Raw genomic sequence first — 8,106 nt, 5'->3', positions numbered from 1 at the left:
GGACCTTTGGAAAACTAATGGCGAAACTCATTAAGGGTCCTCACTTAGAAACCGTGACTAACAACTCGGGCATACGCCATTATCTATATTGTCTGTGCTATTTTAATTATCCGAGCAGATAATCTACGTGGAACGAAACGCTAGTGCGCGAATACACGTGAAACTTAAACTATACGTTAGCGGACGTTGAAATACATCACACACGACTTTCGAGGCAAGGCCTTTGGAAAACATGATTGAGCATGACAACAACGATGCTAACCCCGTCAGTGGGAGAACTACTGATCGAAAGCGGTAAATTGGCAAGTGATCCTGCAAACGACACGAATCACACTAAGGTACGCTTAAACAAGATTTCATAACGATCGATGCTTAGTCTAAAGAGACTCACAATTGTTGGCGCTGCAAAAGAAGTCACACATCTTCGCATTTCCCCTACTTCGTTATGGCGATTATGCTATGTTCGACATTCCATGGTAATGTCATGTAACAACCGGTCATCACACGAAATTCCAGGTAAGTTCCTTAAATTTCTTTTATTGAAATTCCGACTTTTGCATCTAGTGAGTAGATTTTTGCATTTCTACTCCCCCTAATGGCCATTGCATCACGAAGACTTTATTTCATGATAATGAACACTTAATTGCTTCATTCTTGGCAAATTCTTACGCTACACATGCATTGTTTGCTACGCATGTGGTTTCACTTCGAATGGTTGTTTTGTCAACATCTCATATATTATTTCGCTATACTAAATCTTCGCATTGTATTCTAGACGACCCGTATTATTGCAAAATGTTGACTCTTTGGTATCGAGTCAACGGATTTCTGGGAAAACTCATTTTCTTTCGAGTGGTATACATGGTTTTTGTTGTAACCATGTCGAAACTTTTCTTATCGAGATACGAATTCATTGTTTGATTTTATTTCAGCCAAGTTCAATTGATTGAACTTGCTCGTAATATATATTCGATTCAAAATTCCATATGATGGATTGAGGCCATCATATGCGAAATAATCCCAACAAGCGCTTCATTTGCTTTGAACCATAACATGCTTGTTTGGTCTTCGACTTCGTTGAATCGTTTTCTTTGATCACGATCACCTTGTGGTGGCGTTTTCACAAGTTTGAAGCTTGCGCTAATCTCTTTGCTTAACTCATGTACGGATTTAATTATTTATTTAGTTGTTTATTGATATTAAATCCGCTTTGTTAATTATCATGTTAAAACAGTCTTAATACAATCGTGTGTTAAGATAATGGTACACAAGTTCATGTCATATTTCGGTGTGCCTCTTAACGGATCTTTCATCATCGAACGAACATTTTGGTGATATTCATTGCTTTTCATCTTTACTCGAAAACATTATTTATTTGTTTCATTATCAATTGAAAATCTCATGATGTTTGTTTGGAACAAACATTCACATTTATTTCGTTGAGCCCTTCATCTGATTTCATACACGGTGATACTTGTTCGGTCATCGCTATTATTGAATTGTTTCATTCAATACGACACCTTGTGGTGTCGGTATAAACTTGTAGTTTGGGCTAATCATGATCGAGCGTTTCATGCAAAACACGGTGATACTTGTTCGGTCACCGCTATTATCGAATTATTTCATTCACTACGACACCTTGTGGTGTCGGTATAAACTTGTAGCTTGTGCTAACCACGATCAGCCGTTTCATTGGAAATTATTTATGTTTTTCGTTTGACACATCGTTTGAATAGTCTTAATGCAATTATGTATTAAGACGATGATACACCAGGTTTAGTTGTATTTCGTTTCGGTGTATCCTTGCAACTTGGTAATGTCAACACTCTAATTTTATTCATTTAACGGTTCGATTGTTGATAAATCATTTTTATGACTCTATTTATTTGAACTTGTTAAACTCGAGTTTCAATCATACAACAACCAACACCAGTTTCTGTTGGTAGTGAATTCTATTGTTTCAAAAATTGTTTTGCAGTTTGTGAAATTTCATTTGGAATTCCATTGGTTGAATTTCCTCTTTTGCTGAACTCTTTCAACTTGGTCGCATTGATGATAGTATCACTATGCTTCGTTTACTTGACATCGATTTCTGTAACAAACTCAGCTTGGGTTCTTATTGATGCAAAGTGTCTCTACACTCCCTTAATCTGAATAAGTCTTGATTCGATTACGCGTTCATTCACTTTGTAATTGTTCAGACTTACCTGCGAACGACAAAACTCTGAGGAGATAACATAGACTAAATTTCGAGGACGAAATTTCTGTAACAGGGGGAGAATGTGACAACCGGCAATTAACGGCTTCTAATTACGCGATTAACAAATGTTTAAACCGATAATAAGTAGTGTTTAAGGCACGAATTAACTTAATTAGGTTCTTGGTATGCCTAGGAACGCTGATCGGACGTTACAGTGCGCGTATGAGGATTTACGTGAAATCTATTGAATATTAAGCGATAACAAACTGACACCGTACAAACTACTGACAATGCTGACAAATACGAAGTTTATACATATAACTTATAGTTACGAATGTGATTTTGCAAAATATTATCCTTTCGAATGACACAAAGCGCAAACGTGAACGGATAACGCGAAAACAGTAACGCACCGACAATCAACGACGAAACGAAGCACCTAAATCGAATTCCGTTTCGATATTAATATTATGATATATTTAGCTTCGTTTTAAATTTTATTATCCGTAGTTGAAAACGTATCGAAAAATGGGTTAGAAACGACGACCTGAGTGTTATACGCGACTTAACGCGACCAAAAAAAAAACGAATGTGTCTATCAACGAATTACGGTATAATCCTACATACTTTCGACGCTAAATAAACGTTATACAACAATTTACGAGGCTCGGGTTTTGAAAACGGGTCTTGTATGAGATTTCGGGCCATTAGACACACGATATTGGGCTTGTGGGCCTTGGGTCCAAGCCCAAAGCCCACTTAAAACACAATTTGACCTAGGTATATATATGTGTGTATACCTTATCCCCTTATTTGAAAACATCAGAACAATACACGCACACAACATCCTGCTCTCATCTCCCTCCTTTCTCCTACATATGAAACCCTAACTCTTTTTACATAACAACATAGACATCATCCTCTCAAATAGCTACCCTCAAACAGCCCCTTGTCCCTCTCTATTCTACTGCAACACGGAAACCCAACCCCAGCCCCTATTTCTTCTAGTAGATGGCCAGCCACCGCCATGGCGGCGGCACACGGTGGCGACAGGACAGAGTGGCGGAGAGAGAGAGAGAGACGGAGAGCGAGTCCAGAGAGAAAGATGGATGGATGGCGGACCGGCGATGGTGTCGCCACTCACGGAGGCGGCGATTGAGGGTTTTGACGGTGATCGACGGCGAGTGTGACCCCAATGGCGGCGGACGGAGTCTCCGTCCAACGGGTTGACGGTAAACCCCTCTCTGTTTACTTCATTTTTTTTTCTTTTTATTGATGTCTGACGATGATGATGGTGATTTATTCCAAGATCAGGCTGTATTTGAGTCTTGGTTCCAGAGGTTCACACCTCAGATCAGTTTCGGTGACTCGGGTTCACGTCACGGTCGGTTTGAGTCAACCCGGGTTAGGCTTGGTCGCACGAGTTCGGGTCAACAGGGAGGTCACACAATTCAGTTCGGGTCTCGTGTTCGGGTTCGGGTCAAACCCGGTTGACTCGGTCAACACCCGAGTCAAGTCGGGTCAACAGAAGGGTCAACACAGTCAAACCAGTCAATAGCAGTCAACTGGTCAGCCGTGGTTCGGGTCAGGTTGTTTCAGTCTCGGAGTATGCAGTTTGGTTTAGTTCGAGCGGTTCGGTTTCGGGTCTCGGTCAACACCTGGTCAACGCCAGTCAAACGTCAAAACGGGTCAAAAAGTCAATAAAAGTCAACAGACGGTCAACAACAGTCAACGAAGGACCCGGTAAAGTTGTTAGCGTAACGAAGTGGTTTACGTTAGATTTTATATAGTTAAACGCGAAACCGAGCTCGACCAATACCTTTAGTGTTTATTTACGGTTTATTTTGTCGAAAAGTTATTATATATTGTTTAGTTCGATTGAATTATTGTTGATTTTTTTTTGACAAAATACGACAACAGTTGTCAGGGTTATTCCAAAAACAGAGGAAACTCTGCCCGATTTTCGTTAAAACCCGGTTTACGAAACGTATATTGTTATAAAGACGACACTTATCGAGATGCAAGTTTTCTTATAAAAATAAATATAGAAGTATATTTATTTTGACGACGTGATGAGATTTTGAAACCGATACCTAGTTAAAATAAATATGATGCTTATATTTATTTCAAACATCGATATCGGTAACGCTTTTATAAATAAACATAATGTTTATATTTACTACGAACGTTGATATTTCCGAACGATTTTACATATAAACATAATGTTTATATTTATTTCAAACGTCAACGATTCGGGATTTACACTTCAAACGTTTAGTATTCGAAAATCATATATATAAATATATTTGTTTATGTTTATCTCAACTATTTAGAGTTCGAATATTTTTATAAAAAGAATATATTTGTTATATTCGTTTCAACGTCAAGTCTTCGAATATATGTATATGTATATATATCTATTTGTTTCCATCCTACGAAAACCACAACCGTATATTACCGAATCAAATACGATGTTTCGAATACGTACAATATTTCATCTACGCCTTCTATTCGCAACAAATAACACGATGTCGTAAGTATATATATTTTAAATATATAAATATATATAATCTAAACCATTCGAAACTAAGTCGATTTCGAGACTTAGTTTCTATCCCGATTAAATGGGATTAAATAACCATAGATCGGTTTTTCTAAGTCAAGCTAACAACACCTTTGTAGAGTCGTTTTATTAACGATTCGGTAGAGCTCGGACACGTAGTTTAGCTACGTTTAATTAGAAACTTATAATTATTCCTTGTTTAGGAATGCCTTAGTTGCACGCTAGCGAGTCACGTTCTTGGAACGACACTACGGAATCACGCTAGGCTAGCTTTGCACAGGAATGTCAAGGTGAGTTTATAACCCCCACTTTTTACAGTTTTACATTTTTATAAATGTTTTCGGGGGTGGAAAGACATGCAAGTTTTTGCAAAAGAAAACACTATTTCGATGAACGAAAACACATATTTACAAACCATATTGCAAATGAATTTCAATGAACTCGAATGGTTTACGAAAGGTTTATACTAAACATACCGGTTTTACAAAACAAACGCGTATTTTCACAAACGTGCATGATTTTCATGACTAGTGACAGGAATGTCCTAGTTACTACAACGGGACTGGGTTGTTCTGCTTACGAACAACGAGACAACCCAATGGGTTTATGTCCCCCTTTTTCTTTTGAAATACATATTAACTAGGGTATGATTAAGCTATGGAATGAACTCTTGGATCACGTGCGAATAGGCGCTAACTTAGGCACCATTAATCCTTTTAAGGACCACGGAACAGGGGGTAGATCTATCGGGTACGGGCGAGCCCCACTCACGGTCCTTGTGCGGCCACTTAGAGTGCTTTTGTGTCCCTGTCGAAGTGAATCGACACTTAAATCGTCTACCGGGTTGAGTGCTTCCTATGTCGGCACACATATTAATGTCTTAGCTACACATTAATGATCAACATGTTCATAGACGCATTACATATCTACTTATAAACTGAACTTTCAAATGTTTTTAAGATTCATTTGATGTAAACTCACAAATACATGGATTTACAAACTTTGGTAACGTTTTTCAAATTATACCTAAGTAAGAGGACGCGCTGATCCTGCTTACAAAGGTGCGTTTGGGCTCGGCCCATTCTCTCTCGTGCAATGCACAAAGACTATTGTGGGCTAGACTCACAGTTTTTCATATATCATGCCAAGAAAATAATTTTACTGTATTTTCTCAACAACTTTGAAACCGGTTATCAAAAAGATTTATTTTAAATCTTTTCAAAACAAACTATGAACTCGCTCAACTTTATGTTGACTTTTTCGCATGTTCTTTCTCAGGTTGCATTTTTTTTAAAACTAAGGAACGGTTGGAATAGGAGAACCCATGGAAATTCGAGTACCTAGCAGGCGTTCACTGTTTAGAAGTCTTAGGCTTTTGCTTTCGCTGTGCAATGAAGATACCGGTCCAGTCACGCCAGCTCTGATATTTCGGGGTGTGACAGGTATACTCACAAAACCTACCGATAACCACACCTTCGATTCCATCCTTGACATCCTTTCTGCATCAAAGTACAAAACTTTGATAACAACAGACACTCCTATTTACCTTGACACCCAGAGAGAGTTCTGGAAAAATGCCACCCTTGAAAAACAAGGAGATATCATCGCCGCAATCAACTCCTCGATACAGGGTAAGAAGGTAAATATCTCACCAAAATCCATCTCTGAAACCTTTAAACTCGATGATTTAAATGGAAAAACCTCTTTTACAAAAGACGAGTTGGTAAAGAATTTCATGAAAAGGGGCTATGCAGAACAACCAAACAGGGACACCCTACAAAAGGGTTACTTCCCTTCTACACCCAGATTTTTATTCCACACACTGCTCATGTGTGTTTCAAATAAAACAATGTCCTTCAATGAGATACCAACAAAAATCCAATGCCTGGGGTATGCAATTTTGAATGATGAAAACTATAACTACTCCCAGGAAATATTTGATGATTTGGTAAAGAACGTTGATAATAAGGCATTTCTGCTCTTTCCAAGGTTTCTAAGTGTTGGTGCATTCATCTGTTGTCTACGTCTTATATCGAGTCTCGGTTTACAAACTTGAAGCTGAAAGTTTGAAGCTGAAAGTTTGAAACTGCTGAAAGTTTGAAAGTCTGTCCGTTTGAAAGTCTGTCCGTTTGAAATGTCTGTCCGTTTGAAAGTTCCTGTCCGTTTGAAAGTGTTTCAAACGGAAGGGTCAATTAGTATAAATAGGGTTCAAACTTTCACATTTGTAACTTTCCGGCTAGAGCAACGAAGTGCTGCCGAAGTGTTGTCAGGTTGTAAAACGTTACGAAATCAATCATACAACAGTTTAAAGAGTAAATCTAGCTGAATTGAGCTCTACACGTCTGTTTCCGCCGTTCGTTTAGAGATAAACTCTTCTGATTGACTCGTTCGGGTCTGAAACCGATCCTACAAGTGGTATCAGAGCTCAGGAGGAAGAGTTCTATACAATTCAGCTGCATTTTCTACTTCTACACCTTTCTTTTTCAAATTTTTCAAGTTTTCACGGTTGAAATTGGCTGAAACTTTCACAATGTGTGTGTAATGATGTTTTAACAAAGCCTTGAGAATCTCAGCTTAAAACTCGACGTAAAAGTGGTAAAAATAGCTTAAAAAAGGGTGTCCGTTTGAACGAAACATTGCATGTCCGTTTGAAAATCACTTTCCATTGTTTGAAATCACTTCCTGTCGTTTGAAAATATATCTGACCGTTTGAAAACATGCATCCCATCGTTTGAAAATGAGATCTATCGTTTGAAGCATCTTCCTATCATTTGAAAATAATTCTACCGTTTGAAAACTGGTCCTGTCGTTTGAAAAATGCATAACCGTTTGAAAAGACCGTTTGAATATTGACTATCGTTTGAGTTGACCGTTTGAATGATTCCCATCGTTTGAAAAGGTTACACATCGTTTGAATATATAATATCCATTTGAAAAGATCACCGTTTGAAACGTCAAATGAAAATCGATTGCATGTGACTATCTTTGTTCTTGTCGGCCACAAAAAGAATCACATATATTGATAAAGTTGCGGTCCAATAGTCTCTCAACAAAATTGATATATGACAGTTAGAAATATGAATTGATATTATCGGCTTTTGTGAAGTTAACGGCCCAATTACTATTAGTGTTTCTTGAATGATTGCCATATAGTGGCTCAATAACACTCATTAATGTTGTCGGCCCATCTTTAAAAATAGAAATCGAATATTAATAAATCAATGTGAATGTTTGTCGGCATGTTTAGCATTTAATCATATTACAATCATATCATATCATAGTGATACTTGTTTTTGTCGACTATTATCAAGCCCACTATTTACATCGACCCAATCTCAAAGCT

The sequence above is a fragment of the Helianthus annuus genome, chromosome 15, assembly GCF_002127325.2.
Source record: "Helianthus annuus cultivar XRQ/B chromosome 15, HanXRQr2.0-SUNRISE, whole genome shotgun sequence".
Classification (NCBI taxonomy): domain Eukaryota; kingdom Viridiplantae; phylum Streptophyta; class Magnoliopsida; order Asterales; family Asteraceae; genus Helianthus; species Helianthus annuus.
This window is presented reverse-complemented; position numbering follows the sequence as displayed.